Here is a 19921-nt window from a genome sequence, read left to right as displayed (position 1 = left end):
TTAGTGAGGAAACTGGCAATGATGTTGAAGCACCTTATCCAGGATCACACATTAAGTGGCAGATCCAGGTTTTACAATTTCAAGTTCCATGTCCTTTTCTGAGGTCCCAGCCCCTTCCCATCCAGCCATTTCCCTATATTTTGGAACAAGTGCAACTTAGTGATGTACTTGATACCTGGTCATTGCATCAGGAAAGATTAGATTAGGCTGAGTGTGATTGAAAACCCAAATAGTAGCAAGCTAATAAAAATAGAGGCTTATTTCTCTTTCATATAAAAGAAGTCTAGATCAAGGATGTCTTGGTGCTCTATGTTGAAGAGCTTAGTTTTCTTTGATCTCTCTGCTGTATTGCATGTGGTTTTGTTCTATAGGTGACATGGTCCAAGGTAACCGCTGGAACTCCAGACAGTCCATCCGTATATTAACCCACAAGGAGGAGGAGATTATCTTCTTTTATAGATAACTGCTAGAAGATGTGCATGTAACATTTACTTATTTTCATTGGCCAGAACTTGTCATATGGAAACAGCTTGTTGCAAGGGGTTGTAGATGAGGGGCCATCTGTTCTGAGCAGTCATATGTCCATCTAAAAAATAACATGTTTTGTTTTCAAAAAAGAAAATAAGCAGGGGTATATTGGAACAAAGTAGAATTGTTGGCCAAAGTCATGAAACAGCTATGGGCTATTCTCATTAAACAGAATATTACTTAACACAACATCCATGCTATTACAATATTCAAGGGTCAGGAAACTACATCCCATAAGCCAAATTGGTTCTGTCCCCAGTTTTTGTAAATAAAGTTTTATTGAAATGCAACCATGCCCATTTGTTTACATATTGTCTATAGTTGCCTTAGCACTATAGCAGAGTAGAATAGTTGCATTAGTGACTGTATGGCCCACAGACTCTACAATATATACTATGCAACCATTTACAGAAAAACTTTCCTGATGTCTTCACTTGATCAGTAGGCTGAAGTTTTAAAAACAGACTCAAATTTTAAAAACTGCCTCCCCCATAAAAGAGAATCCCAATACACCTACAGGTGACCTTTGAACAACACAAGTTTGAACTAGGTTGTTCCACTTATATGCAAATATTTTTTCAATATATTGGTAAATTTTTGGAGATTTGTAAGAATTTGGAAAAACTTACAGAAGAATTGCATAGCCTACAAGTATTTTAACAATTAAGAAAAAGTTGTGCGTCATGAGTGCATAAAATGTATGTAGATACTGGTCTCTTTTATCACTTACTACCATAAACTGTATACAAATCTATTATAAAAAGTTAAAACTTATAAAAACTTACACAACCACTTAGAGACCATACATGGCACCATTTGCAATAAAGAGAAATGTAAACAAATGTAAAGATGCAGTATTAAATCATAACTCTTATACATACTATACTGCAGTAATAATTTTGTAGCTACCTCCTTCCTATTGCGGGGAACTTAAGTGTTGGGAATATCTGCTTAAAATATGGTGTGACACTAACATCTCCCCATGAGCAGCTCCTCTCTCCAGCAAATTGTGAACCTCAGTAAAAAGTGATCTCTCATGGTTTGCACGTATTTTTCGTCCTGTTTAGTGCAATACTGTAACCCTTTAATAACAGTATGGGACCCACACAGAGTGCCACTGGTGATGCTGGAAGTGCTCCAAAGAAGCAGAAAAACATCATAACACTACAAGAAAAAGTTGAATTGCTTGATATGTGCCATAGACTGGGGCCTGCAACTGTAGTTGCCCACCATTTCAGACAATTCATCTTATAAACAGACAATGTAAACTTACAGCATAGGTAAATATAGTCCAATATTGTAAAGGCATTTTTCTCATGGTTTTCTTAACATTTTTTACTTACTATATTGAAAGAATACAGTCTCTAGTACACAGAATACACGGAATCTGTGATAATCAATCATTTATATTATGGGCAAGGCCTCTGGTCGACAGTAGGCTATCCGGAGTTAAGTTTTAGGGCAATGAACAGTTACACATGGATGTTTTTTACTGTGTGTCGGGAGGGTTGGTTCTCCTAACATTTTTGTGGGTCCTAACTTTATAGGATATTGCTCAGGAGTTTCAAGTGAGCAGATATGTTGGTGTTTACAAACACTGTGGGCTTAGGAATTACAGTTATTAGTCTTCCAGTATCCAAATCCTGGCACATTTACTTCCTAGTTGGGTAAAACGTGGGTAAGGTTTTTGACCTCCTTGTGCCTCAGTTTGCCATCTGTAAAATTAGGATATAAATCCTGATTGCCTAGGAATAAATCAGTTAACATATATATGTCACTTAAATCAGTACCCAGAGCATAATAAACTTTAATAATCATACCTATTATGAGTCTCCCCTTTTCAAGAATGAAGATGGCTTTAATTTAATTAGCACTAGAGGGAGAACTGTAGTCCCATAGAGTCTGAAATTTTCCTGCAAGCAAATGGGATAAAGTAATGTAACAGCATTGCTCATCGCTCTCTTGCAGTGATTTTCCTGCAGCCCTAATCAGCCACACATCTCATGCCCATGATTTCTGGTCATGTACTTTATTTCCCTCCTCATTCTGCTATCTATTTTTGCCAGCATAACTTTACAATTTTCATCAGAAAGAACATTCTAATTAGAATTTCTCAGGAAACTTCTCAGGTTTCCATTCATTCTTCATTATCATTGAAAAGAATAGTATCAGGTTTCCATTCATTCTTCATTATCATTGAAAAGAATAGTACATCAAATGCTTCTGATAGGTCAAGAAAGATAAATACTGAGAAATGGCCACTGGATTTACTACCACAGGTGCCCCTGGTGATCTTGATAAAAGCAGTAACAGGGAAATGATGAGGGTGAAAATCTAATTGGTTTGGAAGTGAGAACAGGAAGAAAAAAATGGAAACAGTGAGATCAGACACTTTTTCAAGGATTAACTGGATAATAAATGTTGTGTCTCATGGGAACTCACATATGTGTGCAACTGATTGATTCCTACATAGCCAGTGATCTTCTATGTGTCACATGGCAAGCACTCGGTATGGCAGTTACAGTTGCTGTTAATTTTTTTTCAAAAGCTCCAGGAAAAGACAGCTTTCTTTGGTCACATCTTTCAAAGTCTTCATATTTAATGTTAAAAAACAGAACGCCTAGCCTCTGCTTCAGACTCATTTTAGTCTCAGCATGTAAGCTACTATTTGAACAAAGATCAGCAATCCAGTTTGAGGGCTTGATGGGGTGAAAGTGCAGTGGGGGTGGGAGAATGTGGCAGGCGGTCCCTGTCATCTGGGTCAGGGTCTCTCACGGAAACTTGATCCCTTGACCTTGCTTGCTCTATTTGAACATCTAAATTCTTCTCTTAGCTTTTATTTAAAATAGTCTTGACTGCTCCTTTCAAACCTCTATCCTCAAAATTGCTGTTAGATTTTCTCTGGGGGAGGAGGAATTGTGAAGACCTTATAGAAGTTAGTTTTATACCCTCCATTTAAACCTAGGGGATGTGTGGCCCATAACCCACTGGCATCCATGCTGACAACCTATGCATTGTTCCAGGGTTGAATGCAATTTGATTGGAAATAACCTCAACAGTGAACTTGAAATATTATGCTATAAAATAAAAATAGAAAGAAGAAAATCAAAAGTCTCTCTCTCTCTTTCCCACACACACACACACACACACAGACACACATGCACACAACATAGAAACCATGCTGATAGCCCTAGAATTTGTCCTTTCTGATTTTTAATTTGGCTCTGTTTTTGAAGTAAACAAGCATCTATCATAAATACTGTGAGCTTTATGGTAGGATTGTACTCCCTTGTATCACAAGCCATGAGTGCTTCTAAGCAGCCAGCCTTTATGCATAAACTGCAGGGTGTGAGAGCTTCAAGCTTATTTGAAATGGAAGTGGTGTTTGGTGAGATGGGAAGAAGGGATGCATTTTAAACTAATAAATAATCATCATCCAAGCCTACTTGGAAAATAACTTCCTTGTTGAATAATATTTCAATATATAATATCTTGAAATAAGACTGCCATTAATAATTTAAGCGTAGCTTGCCATATAAATCCTGCAAATATGTACATACATGAGGCCTAAATTACTCTCTGGGGCCACCTTTTTCTGCTTAAATTACCTTTAGGAGAAACCCATTTAGGTGATATTAGGGCCAGTTAAGGAGAGGGATAATGACCATGGTAGACCTAGCTTTTCCACTTGCTGACATCCCTGCTATACCAGGCTAGTGAACAAATGCTCCTGGCCATATTCCACATTCGTAGGTCAGTTTTCTTAGTGATGGTGAAGACACAAAATTAAGATGAGGTCAGATTCATCCTAACTGTGACCTACACCACAGAAGAGACTCCTGAATGAATCTACTGTGTCACTGTGGATTCTGTATCTGAATTTCAACCAGGAGGAACAAATCTCTCAGAATCCTTGTGTATGCCAGTGGTATTATGCTGACCTTTGAATTACAAATAGATACTGAGAAAGAAATCCCAGGAGCAGGCAATATCCATTAAATAACAATTATGAAAAGCTGTTTGCCTTTTGGAATGGCTTTTCCCATAATGAGGATATGACCAAGCTGGGAGGCTGGGGAGTGGTGGGACTCACGTAGGGTTTCTAATTCTGAATTATTCATTTCTCAAATGGAGAGAAACCCTTAAAGCTGGGATAGGAAGAGAAAGTCAAGGAGGCCCAGGAGCCTTTCTTAAGACCAGGATTTATATAGAAAGGGTCATGGAGACAGGGCTAAGAATCTAGAAGAATTAGACTAAAAATCTGGCTCCTTTCCATCATGAGAATATACATCATTTGACATTGATTCAGTGTGATTTTTGATATGTCTGAGTCACCTACCCAAGTAAATTTCATTTCACAAAAGGTTTGCTGCCAGAAATGTTTTATTGTCTCTCAACATTTATTATTTACTTTGGATCTGGCCAGAAAATATCATGTGCATTGTTTTACATGGTTGAAATATATGGAATGGCCGAGATTCACCCATATTTCACCTTTAAAGTCAATATAGGGTTTTCTTTAAATTTCCATCCTTAGAATGCAGTACACCATGTTGTCTAAGACTCCAGACTTTGGAGTTAAATGGTCCTGAGTTGAATACCAAACTGACCCCTGACAAGTTATGTAGCAAATTATTCAATATTTTTTACTCTGTCACTTATCTGCCAAATAGGAATAACAGTGTCTAACCCGTAGGAATAGGGAGAGGACAAAATGAGGGAGTATGTTTAATGTGCAGCCAACCAAATATTGGGTTGGGTATGCATTAAGCATATTTTCTCATATTGGGCACATAGCAGGTACTGTATAAATGACTCCATATTTGTGATTCAACTTTTGCTGCAGCAACAAACAACCCTTAAATACCAGGAGTTTGCAAAAGCAAACATTAATTGATTGTTCACATTTCATGGTGGCTACAGGTCTGCTGTGATTTTGCCAGGTTTGGCTTGGTCCAGTTGGTTTCCATAGGACCCCTCTGAATGTGTAACTATTCTCTAGGGTGTGCTGCTGACACAGAGGAAGACAGCAGCTCGAGAAAGGGACAACACCAAGATGACTCATGTGTCTTCTCAGAACCAGTGTATTGTCACTACCTGCCGTTGATCAAACAGTCACATGGCCAAGCCCAGCATTATTGAAACAGTCAAGTATGTTCTGCCTCTTGCAAGGCAGTGACTGGTTAGGAAGAATAATCCATTATACATACTAACAATGTACTATTATTAAGTAATGATCATGAAGTCATAACATTTTAATTTGTTTTCACTTTTGGTGGTAATTGGGATTTAAAAGATGCTGTACTTTAATCAATTTCAATATCTATAATTTTTCACTGTATAATTATTTTTTCTTTTATGAGTAGTTTTATGTACTCATGAACTTTTATTCATGCAACATGTTATAATACAGTTATTACTCTTTTTGATGAAGAAATTGCACCAAATTTGACCAGATGGAGTTTCTTTAAGTTGGCTCCTATCCCCTTCCAATGTGTCCCCATTCTTCTTTGAGCATGTCTTCACTCTGGCAAAAGTTGTATCGAGATTATCATTTTTTTATTGATACATAATAAGTGTGCATATTTGGTGGGGTACATGTGACATTTTGAAACATGAATACAATACATAATGATCAAATCAGCATATTTAGAATATCTATCACATCGAACTTTATTGTTTCTTTGTGTTGGTAGCATTTCATATTTTCTAACTATTTTGAAATATACAGTACATTGTTGTTAACTATAGTCACCCTACTCTGCTATCAAACACTAGAACTTACTCCTATTTAATTCTATGTTTGTACCCATTAATCAACCTCTCTTCATTCCACACTTCCCTTCCCAGTCTCTGGTAACTGTCGTCCTACTCTCTATGTCTATGAGATGAGCTTCCTTAGCTTCCACATATGAGTGAGAACATGCAATGTTTGACTTCCTGTGCCTGGCTTATTTTACTTAACATAATGACCTCCGATTCTATCCATGTTGCTGCAAATGACAGGATTTCATTCTTTATTTATGGCTGAATAGTATTACACTGTGAATATATACCACATTTTATTTATCCATTAATCTGTTGTTGAACACTGAGGGTTGATTCCATATCTTGGTTATCGTGAATAGTGCTGCCATAAACAAGAAAGTGCGACGATATGCTGATTTCCTTTCCTTTGGATAAATACCCAGTAGTGCGACTGATGGATTGTGTGGTATTTTTATTTTTAATTTGTTGAGAAATCACTATACCGTTTTCCATAATGGCTATGCGAATTTGCATTCCCACCAATAGTATATGAAAGTTCTCTTTTCTCCTCATCTTCATCAGCATTTTTTTTTTTTTTTTTTGTCTTTTTGATGATAGCCATTCTAACTGCAATAAGATGATATCTCATTGTGGTTTTGATTAGCATTTTCCTAATAATTCATGATGTTGATTATATTTTTCATCTACCTGTTGGCCATTTGTCTGTCTTCTTTTGAGAAACATCTATTCATGTCCTTTGCCCACAATTTAATGAGATTATTTTGGGCTTTCTTGGTGTTGAGTCATCTTCCTTGTGTATTCTGGATACAGTCCTTTGTCAGATGAATAGTTGGCAAATATTCTTTTCCATGCAATAGGTTGTCTCTTCACTCTGTTGATTGTTTCCTTTACTGTGCAGTTTTTTTGTTAAATATGGTCTCATTTGTCTACTTTTGTTTTTGTTGTCATTGCTTTTGCAATCTTAACCATAATATTTTTTAGTGTCCTGGATTGTTTCCTCTGTTTTCTTCTAGTAGTTTTATAATTTCAGGTCTTATATTTAAGTCATTAATCTATTTTGAGTTTATTTTTGCATATGGTGTAATTTTCACTATCTACTGATCAGTGATAGTTGTTGAGTATTTTTAATTGTGTTCATAGCAATAATCATCATCATAATTCAGAATTACTTATGACAGAGTGATAAAGACATTCTTTTTATAAATGCACTCTTTTTATATGTACTCTTTCTATAATAGTATTTTAGAGTGGAGAAAGGAAAAATTCATATATTATCTTTCTTTAGTCAGTGGGAAATCTTATTCTAGAAGAAAAATGATGTTGCAGGCAGAATAGAAAATAATGTTATTAGACTAATTCACCTCACTCCCAGTACACTGTCACACCTCCCTAGTCATAATTTCCTTGAATAATCAAAACAGCTCACATTAACTGAGTACTTACAAGGTGACAGACACTGTGCTAAGCACTTTACAGGGGGCTTATCCCCTTATTTGAACAACACTTTATGAGATATCCACTACAAATATCTCTAATATACACATGGGAAAGTTGAAACTTGGAGAAGTTAGGTGACTTGCCTAAAGTCATGCAGTTAGGAAAGGACTGGATACATCTCCAGAGCTTCCATGAGTCTCAGACATTGCACTACCTCCAGTGGAAACACCAAATAATCCTATGTACTCTTTTTATAATAGTATGTAAAAGTGGAGAAGCCAAAATACATTGACTTTATTATTATGTAGCACTTAAGAGTAGATAAGTCGGAAGAGTGGACAGCCAAAATGCACTGGCCGCTTATTGGGAACAAGGCATTATTTCCATGCATTAACTTATTTAATACTCAAAACAAGCTTATAAAATGGATGTGATGATTATCCCCATTTTACAGATCCAGAGAGGTAAAGTGACCAGGTCAAGACTGCACAAGTGAGTAAGTGATGGAAGCTAGCTTTGAAACGAGACTTTCTGGTGTCAGAACTTACACTCTTAGGCTCTATGCATCCTTGCCTTTGTAAAAAAAAAAAATCGAAAACCTCAAAATGCCCACACTCACCTACACCCTAATGCCCACCTGTACATCCTCCAGGTTTACCACTATTTCAAACCTGTCTCACATCCAAAGTATTTAAAGATGAGTTTCTGTGCAACTTATTTTCTCTCTTTTCCTCCCAAGTTATTCCCATCCTGTCACCATAACAACCCCAAACCTGCAATACACAGCCGGAATCGTTATCAAGAGAGGCAGAAGGGAGAAGCATTTGATATATCTCTTCAGGGGTCCTCTCTGACATCTTTATCTCCTCCTAGTGAACTCTGGGTGTCCTGTGATCTACGATGCTGCCAATTAGGCTGTAAGTGGTGCAGTTGCCTTTGTGCACTCCTGGCTCGTGGGAACCCAGTAGGATATCTCTCCTCCACATGCATGCTCACCAAGCACCCAAAATCACACATCAGACCAAGAGGAACATCTAAGTTACATAAGAAACCTATTGAGTAAACAGGAAGAAATGTGGAATGCATCCGCCTATCTCTCCCTTATCACAAAGAGACCACAAACTGCTGCAAGCAAAAGGGGAAATAGAATGTTTCTTGGGAGCCAGACACGGTGACTCACCGCTGTAATCCCAGCACTTTGGGAGGCCAAGGTGGGCGGATCATCTGAGGTCAGGAGTTTGAGACCAGCCTGGGCAAGGTGGTGAAACCATACTGCTGCTAATAAATAAATAAATAAATAAATAAAATACAAAAATTAGCTAGGTGTGGTGGCACACACGTGTAATCCCAGTTACTCAGGAGGCTGAGGCAGGACAAAAGCTTGAACCCGGGAGGCAGAGGTTGCAGTGAGCCAAGATCATGCCACTGCACTCTAGCCTAGGCAACAAGAGTGAAACTCCATCTCAAAAAAAAAGAATGTTTCTTGGGGTCTAACCTGTGGCCTCAGTGTTTAGTATGCAGCGGATGGACAAGCCACTTCACTTCTGTAGATCTCAGTTTCTTCAGCCGGAATTGAGAGATCATGAATCTGGTTTGCAAATTACAAACCAGATTCATGAGGAGATCAAATCAAACACCTAGAGGAAAAACCTGGCATATAAATCATATGCATTTGTGATCCACGAAGGAATTACTACCTTGGTATAATAAGATCTATTAATATGTAAACTATATTGAATGTCACATTCTTTAGACACAGTGGCTTCAGACACATTTTATATGTTTTAATGCTGCACACTCATGTTTATCTTAATGTCTGTAATGCTCAGCAATACCAAATTTAGAAATGTAATGTTCTATATTGATACAAAAATTAGTGTGAAACCTGGTTTCTCAACAAAACACACAAGTGCATTGCCACTCTCTGTGATAATGACTAGATCTTCCCAGAGATTTCTCAATCTCTGCTTTCCCTTGTGCTCCTTAGAGGACTCATCTAATTAGGTGGTAATTTAACTTAGGTTTCGATGGTGCAAAAATACGACTGAACAACACTTAGTTGGGTAAAGTGCCAAATGCTCCCTCTTATGGCAAGATTTAATTCCTGGGGGCTTTGCTTTCAAGGGTTTACTAACACCTCGGTCCAAATTATTGTTAAGTCAATATTTAATAATGCTTCAGGTGTGTGAGATCAGCAATTCCATGATATCTGTTGTCACCAAATCTTGGCAGCACCTCCTTGAATATTGCAAACATTTACATGTATGTGCCAGGCATGTGAAAAGAGGAGTATTGCGTGCTCTGAGAGAGCGGCCTAGAGGATCCTATATCCAAGGTTGTCGCAGATGACCGCAGTACTGTACTCACTGAACCAACGCTAATGCACAGAAAAGACTGCGATGTCTCCTGTACCCAGAATATCTTATCTTCCTATATACAATTTTTTCTCTTAGCATTAAAAAACCCTATTCATTGTGTTTATGTACTCGGTTGCAAAGAATGATATGCTTAAAGGAGATGTCAAATGCATCAACCGAAATATTGCCCCAGGTTTCTTGCCTTTGGAAAATTTAGCACACTGATCTAAGCAGACCTTTTAATGAGACACAAGGGGACTGACTGACAACATCTTTTCTGAGCTGGCCCAGCCTGGCCAGCTTGTTTTGGAATAAGAATAGCATGTTCACTCATCTGTATATTTCCTGGTGGCTTCACAATGAGCTAGTGCTGGATGCTTGATGCTGGTTATTTTATCTACTAAGAATCCAAAGGTAATTAAAGTGTTCACAAAGGAAGAGAATACAAGTTTGTAACTCTGATCTGGGCACAATTGCATTATCAACGTGGGGTCTTTGAGACAGATGTTAGAACATGTAGTTATCGCTATTAGAAGTAAATCATTACCAGTGAAATTCAAAAACTAAAGTTTGAGGTCAAGGTTTTTTAAAAAAGAACAAATGGCAAAGGATTCAAGGATATTCTTACGCTATTACTGCCATTCATGTATGTTCTTATATGCTTTCTCGAATAAGAGAGTGTAGGGCAGAGTTAGAGGTGTTTGGCTGGTAATCTAATCAGCATAATTAGAACATTCTCACTACTGCACCATGCCTGTCTTTTTCTTATTCATTCATGATTTCCCAAATGCATGAAGAACTCTGCTATGTGCCTGGTGCTACTCCAGAGATTGAGGTTACAGTAGAGAATAAGACAGGCAAATCCCTACAGTTTATTTTATATTGGGAAAAATTTAAAACTAATCATTGAAATTATACACACACATATATATATTCACACATAGACACACACATATGTGGCAATTTCACATGAAAGTAACTGACTTGTAGAAATAAATCGGGTGAGAGGTAAAGAATGACTTGAGGTTGATGAACCATTTTAAAAGGAATCATTTGGGAGAGTTCTCCAGGGAGATGACATTTCAGCAGAGACCTGATATAGTAAGAAAACAAGCCATCTGAAAACAGAGGAAAAGAGGTTTCCAGGTAAGGAGGAATGCAAATAGAAGAGCCAAGAGGTGGGAACATGCTTGACACCCCAGAGAAGCAAGAAGGCCAACATGGCTTCAGCAGAAGGCCAGAGAATGCATCTAGAATGTAATGAAGGTGGAAGATAAGCAGGCAGGTTAAAACTTTTGGTTTTATTCTCACTGAGGAAAGGAAGTCACAGGAGGATTTTGAGGGAGGATGAGCAAGATTCCTGTGTTCCATTATGAACAGTTTCAGTGCTGGCATGACAGCAGAGCATCACACACATGGACTGGACTCCTACATATGTGCCCTAAAGGAGGAGAGAGGTAGAGAATCACTGCTTTAGGAAACTCCACTAAACATACTCGAATCAGAAGGGAGGACAAAATAGACAGAAATAATTTTTTTTCTTTGGACCCATTTACCATTTGCTATTCTGTACTTAAAATCTACTTGCAGTTCGAGGGAATAAAGCAATTCACTAAATAGCACTGTATTTGTCTGCCCACAATTGCACAATTTAATGAAAACGTGATCCCTAAAAGGAAACAGACATGGCATAAATATCAATATGCTCATTAACTAGTTACTATGGACAGGGTGCACACATGAGCGAAAATATAATTTAAACTTTGGTTTTCTGACCTTGTCTAATGCCTGGAAAGCAAGAGATAATTCAACCAATTGCACATTACTCTCCTCTTGTCCAGCTTCCCCTCCGTGAAACTAAGGCTTGATTTCGTTTCCAAAGAATCTAATTTCGCCAAGAATACGATGGAATGCCTCTAATGATGCTCTCCACTTACACTTTCACTTGGAGCCAGCAGCGGCATGCACCACCAGATTATTATGAGGCTGAATGAAATAGAAACATTCATCAGAGCTAAATAAAAATAAACAGTGGAAATTGCCTGTCAGTCTCAGGGGGAACATGAAGGGTTGTTTAAAGATATCTTCCTTTTTAATAAGAAATTTTATTACTTTGGGGGCGTGTTATGTTCTCATCCTCAGAGTCAGCCAGCTGCCACATCACCTTTGTTGTTATCTGAACCTGTAGCTCTGGTGCTGTGAGCTGTTATTATGCACAAGCATGATAATAGATGCTTGATGAACATTTCAAGGTGGTGGGGCTGAAACCAAGCATCATGGCAGAATTTTGAATCAGCTATTGCTCCTTCTCTGTCTTTATCGCTTTCTCTCTAGGCTCTCCTATTACACCAACACTGTGTTAAATTCCTGAGATCACCAACTCCCTGGGTTTCTCTTTCTTGGATTTAATAACCGAAAAAAGGAAAATATGAATTTAAAAGAGTAAGGTGATTGTTTTTCCATAGATTGACATGCCTAGCAAAACAAGATCAGCTGAGTTTAAAGAAGGAAAATGAGAGCTATACAGGCATATACCTCATCTTATTGAGCGTCACTTTATCGTACTTTGCAGATATTGCATTTCCTACAAATTGAAGGTTTTGGGCACACCTGCATTGAGCAAGCCTCTCAGCACCATTTTTCCAACACAGTGTGCTCACTTTGTATCTCTGTAAAACATTTTGGTAATTCTTGAAATATTTAAATTTGTTATGGTGATCTGTGAATCTGTGATTACTGATTTTTTTTTTTTTTGAGACAGAGTCTCGCTCTGTCACCCAGGTTGGAGTACAGTGGCATGATCTCTGCTCACTACAACCTCCACCTCTCGGGTTCCAGTGATTCTCCTGCCTCAGCCTCCTGAGTAGCTGGGATTCCAGGTGCCGGCTGCCATGCCCAGCTAATTTTTGTATTTTTAGTAGAGATGTGGTTTCACTGTGTTGGCAATACTGGTCTGGAACTCCTGACCTCTAACGATCCACCCATCTCAGCCTTCCAAAGTGCTGGGATTACAGGCATGACCCACCGTGCCCGGCTGTGATTAGTAATCTTTGATGTTACTGTTGTCATTGTTTTGAGGCACCAATATGAGACAGCTAACTTAATTGATCAATGTTGTGTGTGGTCTGACTGCTCCACTGATCAGCTGTTCCCCCATTGCTCTCCCTCTCCTTGGGCCTCCCTATTTCCTGAGACACAACAATATTGAAATTAGACCAATTAGTAACCCTACAATGGCCTCTGGGTTTTTAAGTGAAGGGAAGAGTTACACATCTCTTACTTAAAATCAAGAGCTAGAAATTATTAAGCTTAGTGAGGAAGGCATGGCAAAAATCGAGACAGGTGGAAAGCTAGGCCTCTTGCACCAAACAATTAGTCAAGTTGTGAATGCAAGAGAAAAGTTCTTGGTGGAAGTGAAAAGTGCTACCCCAGTGAATGCACAAACGATAAGAAAGCAAAACAGCCTTATTGCTGATATAAAGAAAGTGTTAGTGGTCTGGATAGAAGTTCAAACCAGCCACAAGAGACCCCTTAAGCCATAGCCTAATCCACAGCAAGGCCATCAACAACGAGGCAAAACCCTCTATCAGCAAAAAGATTACAACTTGCTGAAGACTCAGATGGTTGTTAGAATTTTTCAGCAATAAAGTATTTTTAAATCAAGGTATGTACTTTTCTTTTAGAAGTAATGCTCTTGCACACTTAGACTACAGTAGAGTGTAAACATAATTTTCATAGACACTGACTGGAAAACCAGAAAATTTGCATGACTTGCTTTACTGCAATATTCACTTTATTGTAGTGGTCTGAACCGACCCCACGATATTTCCAAGCTATGCGTGCCTTAACTAATTATGTCTGATTACAGTCTTAACCTGGAGCAGCATCATTGCTTTTAAATATTAGATAAAATTACAATGCTTTTCATTGTAATGGCTTCTTCCCACTTTTTGTGCTGTTTCTGTAAAGTGCATTGAAAGGGAAATACCTAATGGAAAAACAACACATATTTGATAAACTAAGATAATTAAGAAAAGTTTGACTTGAGGGAAAAAAATTGTCTAAGATGGAGAGAAAAGCCAATTATTAAACAGAAACACAACTGAGAATGCAATCCTTAGCCAATCATCTGAGATCCAAAAGGTGTATCAGCCTCCTTGAATCTGGAAAAGTCTTGATTTTCTTTGTGTGTTTCAAGTATATTTCTTTGCCATATTTTTGTTCCATCACACTCAACACATTGCAGCAGCAGGAGAATGGGGGCTAAGGAAAATTATAAACTACATTTTGAACGGCAGGGGGCTTTGGAAGGGCTGGCCAACTCTCTGAAAGCTGAGAATGAGAAAGAAAGATTTTCAAAAGGAATTATGCATAAGTGGTATGTATTACAAGCACACAATTCCCTTTAGTGCTTCCGGAAAGAGCCAAAGCATGAAGGAGGAACACTGGCATTGAATGCTGCTAGAACTTCAAAAAGAAATTGGCCTTGCTTTATATAATTCTTATTCATCTGTAATATAAAAACAACCCATCTTCTGTTAACAGGTCCTTTCTTTGAATGTCCTGATAATTACTCTAATATATATAGCATATCAGATTGGCAATAGAATAATCTCCCACAAAGCCTGGCTCATGGTGACAAGTCACAGTCTTGATGATGCCAGTTGGTATGTGTTCAGAAACTGTGTATTGTATTAGGCTTGTGAGCCAGAGGCAAGCCCACTCACTACAGTTCTTGCCAACTTTTGATTCATTTCCATCTATTCAGTGTTGGAGCAGATCATTGGAACTCACCAATGAGTTCTGCCTTTGTGCCCGAGAGCCAAAACTGCAAGGGTTGGAGAGTGCAATTAATCCATCTGTGGCTTTCCTCAGGGCCTCACCAATTCTTGTCAGTCACTTCAGCCCTGACTTGAAAACAAAAATTTCCTCCCTTATTCCAGAAATTTCTATGAAAATGGTAATCTGGGCTCTTTTGCCTTCCCTTTTTCATCCATCATTCTCAGTAGGAAATCATCAAATCCAGTGAAGAACAGGCCAATTCTGAGTGCTCAGTGATCCATTGTTTTCCTCATTCAAGGAATTTAACACATCCTCTCTGTAAATTTACCCTGCACTTCACCAAGCCCCTCAATGAGAAGACCTCAGGTATACCCAGTGCATATCCCCATGGAAACTGAGCCTCCAGATGGAGGAAAGCTCACTTCCACAGACAAGGCTATCAGGAATCCACAACTCAACCTTGACACCCGCTGCTTGTATCGATGCTCTGAACTCATCTTGGGCAACTAATAAAAGTTACAAACTCATGAGAGAAAAATAGTGGCTGGGTCTGGTTGCATGAAGCATCAGAAGAGCTTAAGTAATAAAGAACTGATTGCTTTGTTGTATATAAATATGCATCAACAAATTTGTTCTTGAATTTTCTGCTTTGTTGCTACGTTTTTTGTACTTATAGATTTTGAAAACTATTCTTTAAAGAATGTCACCATAGAGCAGATCCTCTGTCTTAGAATAAGAACATTTCTGAGATCAACTACGCAGGCCACTTGACTGGCTGTGTGAAGAAAGAAGTACTTGAGCAAGACAGAGATACAAGTAACCTGACCCTATGGAGACATCTGTAAGAGGAAGAATGTAGCATGGAAACCTCAAGGCCTCCTCCAGAATGACTTTACTCACTTACCTTCCTGGTTCCATCACAATCCAAGTTACAGCTGCTTAGAATGATAGAAGAGTCAGACCAAAGTTGTGCTGTCACCAGGAATGTGTACACGCAGTTACATATCTCTTTCTCACACCCTACAGCTGCCACAGAGAAGGGGCAATTTGTTGGCATGCCATCAGGATTCTTCATACATCATTGGCTCTCCATAAATACAGTGAATTACCAGGTCATAAACAATAGCTTTTAAAAGAAGCTTTAACTCATCCCTTGAAGAGCTATTGAGACAGGCTTAAGACATCATGCTGATCGTGAACACACTGTTCTGCTGTGTTCAAGCCCTACTGAAATGCCCTCAAGAGCAGGAAGGCTGGGAGGATTGAGACCTGTATCTGAATCAAGTCGTATGGAAAAGGGATTGAAGATGTTGCTTAATGAAAAAAGACAAGGACTATACCTATATAAGGTTCAGGATATTAAAATACATTTGCTTTCATTGGTCATGTCCAACAATAATAGCAAATATTTTTTGTAAAACTTCTAAAAACCTTTATGGATAGACATAATTATGAATAGACAAAACTATGGATAGACATAATTATGAATGTTGTTATTGTTCTTAACTTTTGTTTCACTGAAGAAATACTAGAATAAACCCTATAGAAATAGGGATCCTGTGTGGTTTGTTTATTGTTACAGGTCTTCAGTGCTCAGCCCAAGGTAAGTACTCATATGAATTAATTAATGCTAGACCCTTCCATAACTTAATAGAGTGCTACGGGACGGTTGCCTAAACAAATGGCTTAAAAGGCCCCTATCTAGCGATTGATCAACATGCATGATACTTCCTTAGTATTGATATTTAAATAATATGGAATAGCTACATTTAGAGTTGATAGGGCAAGAGAGGGTCAAATGACATTATATTTTAAAATCATTTTCAGTGAGAAAATAATGCCAAAATGATTATCATAAACCTGCTAATCTAAGTATTTCTGCAACAGCAGAGCAATTATTCTGAATCTGTCAACTTATAAGGTTTTGTATTGAGAGAAAAAAAAGCTTTGTAACTTAATTGGATAATTGGTTCGTTATTGGCTGACTGATTCACTGGTTTTTGAATGACCTGGATGGGTCACCCAATTACACCAAGCAAGTCCACCTAAATTAAAATATCAATGTCAATTAAAAGTTCAATTAATATGATATCAGATTATAGATTCATTTTGTGTACAATTTTGATGCAACAGAATTATAATTTTATAAGCATAAACACTATTCATAATATAGTGGGATACCTTTTAAAACAAATGCCTACAGTAAATGTAAGCCTTTTCATTGGTGTCACAGTACAATTTTATTATTTACTTTAGATTATTATAAAATTTTATAGTTGACTTGTGTTTTCATGTCATGCTTTTTATTATTCTGTGATTTATAGGATGTTTGGTTTCTTAGACGGCAACACAACTCCTATAGTGTCCCTGTGGAGAAATGCTGACTTACGATGCAGAGATTTCACCAAATTTCCAAGTATATATTTTAGTAACAATCAGTGACTACCTGTATTAGTGATCACAGGTTCCCCTTGCCAACTCTGGTCTCTTGACTGTGGTTATCTCAAACACTGATGAGAAGCAAATTTCAGCAGGAGCACTATCATGGCTGATTAACGATGCCTACTATGGGTGTCAGGTGGGAAGAACTGGCACCCTGTGCATTAGTACTCTCCTACATACATTGACCAACACATAATAAGCAAAAATGTGTGTTGGTGACTGCTTTATTGACTGGAATTAATTTAGCTTTATAAAGTACTTAATTCTCACCCCACTCACTCTAGTGGAGTTGTTTATCCACTAGAAGAAAACAATCTCTTCTTAGTCTTCAAAATTTAAAAGGCAGGTAAATTAGATTGCATTTGATTTGAAAATTAGCTTAACCCCTAAAGGAGATTTATTGGCTAATAACACTGGAAGTTCATGGTGAATCCGATTTCAGGGCCAGTTTGATCAGTGGTCCAATGACGTCATAAACGACCTAGTGGCTTCAGTTAGTCTGCCCTCTTCACTATCAGCTTCCTGCTGAACCTGTTCCCCATAGTGGTAAAGTGGCTGCAGCAGTTCCAAGCTTTATAACCACATATCACACAATTTGTGAGTGACCGAGCAAAGCCTGCTCTAGCATTCTAACAATTAGGCTGAGACTCGCCCTTTTTGGCTCTCTTAGGTCTAACAACTGTGGCTGCAGGGGGTGAGGGGTGGTTTGTGCCAATTCATACTCAGAGTGGGCTTAGCTTCCCATGATGTTCATAGGCTGCATATCCCCACAAAATCTAGAAACTCCTGAGAAAGGAAAAGGAAAAAGAAATAGAGGCTGGTTAAGCAAAGTGTCCACTCCATCACATCAGCTTGCCTTTAAGAGGTGAAGTTACTCTCAGAACTTCAGTCTTCTAATATGTAAAACGGGGATAATAATAATTGATAAGACTATTATGAGGGCAAAATGAAATCATATGAAAGTTTAAGATAGTACCTGGTCTACAGTAAATACTATACAAGTTTGCTATTATTATTTTTAATGGCAATAATGTATAACTAACTTCCCACAGGTATCTTTATTTTTACACACACAAACTGGCATTTGCATGCAAGAATAATAGCACGGGAAAGTTCCCCAAACATTAGCCATTCACATTTTTATAACTTATTAAAAGTAGCAAATGACGACATAGAATGTGTCATTTCTCTCTTTAGAGAGATGTTTACAATTAAACAGAAAATAATTTGTCCTACTATCATACAGTGCAGAAAACATTAACCTCAATATCCTGATACTACCATTTGCTGACTTTATAATTAGATTCAGCTTCTATATTCATTGTATTCAAATAAGATTGCGCTTAGTGAGGAAAGTTTTGTGTTTTGTCTTTGTTTTTTTAAAATTGGAGTTGAAAATGGGCCATGCTCTATTGTCTAATTAAAGATAACTCTTTCAAGCACACAAATGTTTCTCAGGAAGCACTTCAGTGCAAGCATTTTCAAGCCAGGTGTGGAAACTAGACATGCTGACGGGGAAGGAGAGTGGCAAATCTTTAGAATCTCTTTTTCTTTGATGAAAATTTGGCTTAAAAACTTCTCCCTTGCTTTATTTGATGTTTTACACACTTTTCTTTGATTACTTACAAGTGAGATGTAGGTTAAGGGAAAAATGGATATATGGGGAGTTATTACCAAGATAAAGAAGTAGATCCCGCATTCAAAGGAAGAGCTGAGCTGGTTTTGGAATAACTGAAATGATGGGGTCAAGACATCTAATGCCATTATGAGCTTCTGTCCATCCTCCAACTCTTTACCTTAGTGTATCAGCTTTGTTCTCCCAGACCAGATTTATCTACTTGATGCTGGACACATAGCTACGGTCAGCTATTTTCCTTCTCCTTACGTCCCATGATGGAAGAGAAAAGGATCTCTTCCTTACAGACCCCAGCTAGAAATAATTCCAAGAAATGAGTCAATGGGATCATCCTCAATCATGTGTACAGGTATGATCATGTGTACAGCCTTACAGGTAGGAATGGGGTCTATTGCTTGGATAAAGCACTGGAAGAAGGATGCTGAGCTTAGGAAAATAATAGCCATCTTAGCTTGGGGAAAAAAATAAAACATAATTTTTTTCCCCTCACTTACCAGTTTTGTGAGGCAGTGAGCCAATTGTGGATTTGCACAGAACTGACCCACGTATTCACAGAGGTAGGGAGTTAGCTAGCCCATCCTCCACAGCTCTTCAGAGTGCACATAAATGGGGCCATTTACTTAGTGAAAGCCCTGCTATAAAGAAGAGCCACCAGGGTTTCTCTCACCAGCTTATACCCAAAATTGTCTTTGGGTTTCAGAGTCCCAGCCCAGAAAATTCTCTCAACACAACACACGGCATTCTCCAGCATTCTGTTGACACTTTTCTGAATCCTGTTCTAGGATAAGAGACAGGAAATGTAAAGACTGTAGTGGTGACACATTCATTTGCTTATGAGGTGCATATAATTGCTGATTACTTTGGCACTTAGATGTATGCGTTAACATTTAGCTTGTGAAAGATGAATAAATTAACCCTGCAGCAACCATAACTATGGCATTTACTTACTTATTAAAATGCCCTTTTTGCA

General features: G+C 38.1%; 1 protein-coding gene across 1 annotated transcript in view; it reads left to right on the top strand.

Moving 5' to 3' along the window:
* The window catches only part of GRIK1 (glutamate ionotropic receptor kainate type subunit 1), a 391857-nt gene that overhangs the window by 120001 nt on the left and 251935 nt on the right, over nt 1–19921 (top strand). The gene's annotated exons all lie outside the window — the stretch shown is intronic.

Source organism: Trachypithecus francoisi, unplaced genomic scaffold (genome assembly GCF_009764315.1).
Source record: "Trachypithecus francoisi isolate TF-2019V2 unplaced genomic scaffold, Tfra_2.0 Lachesis_group14, whole genome shotgun sequence".
Lineage (NCBI taxonomy): Eukaryota > Metazoa > Chordata > Mammalia > Primates > Cercopithecidae > Trachypithecus > Trachypithecus francoisi.
This window is presented reverse-complemented; position numbering and strand designations above follow the sequence as displayed.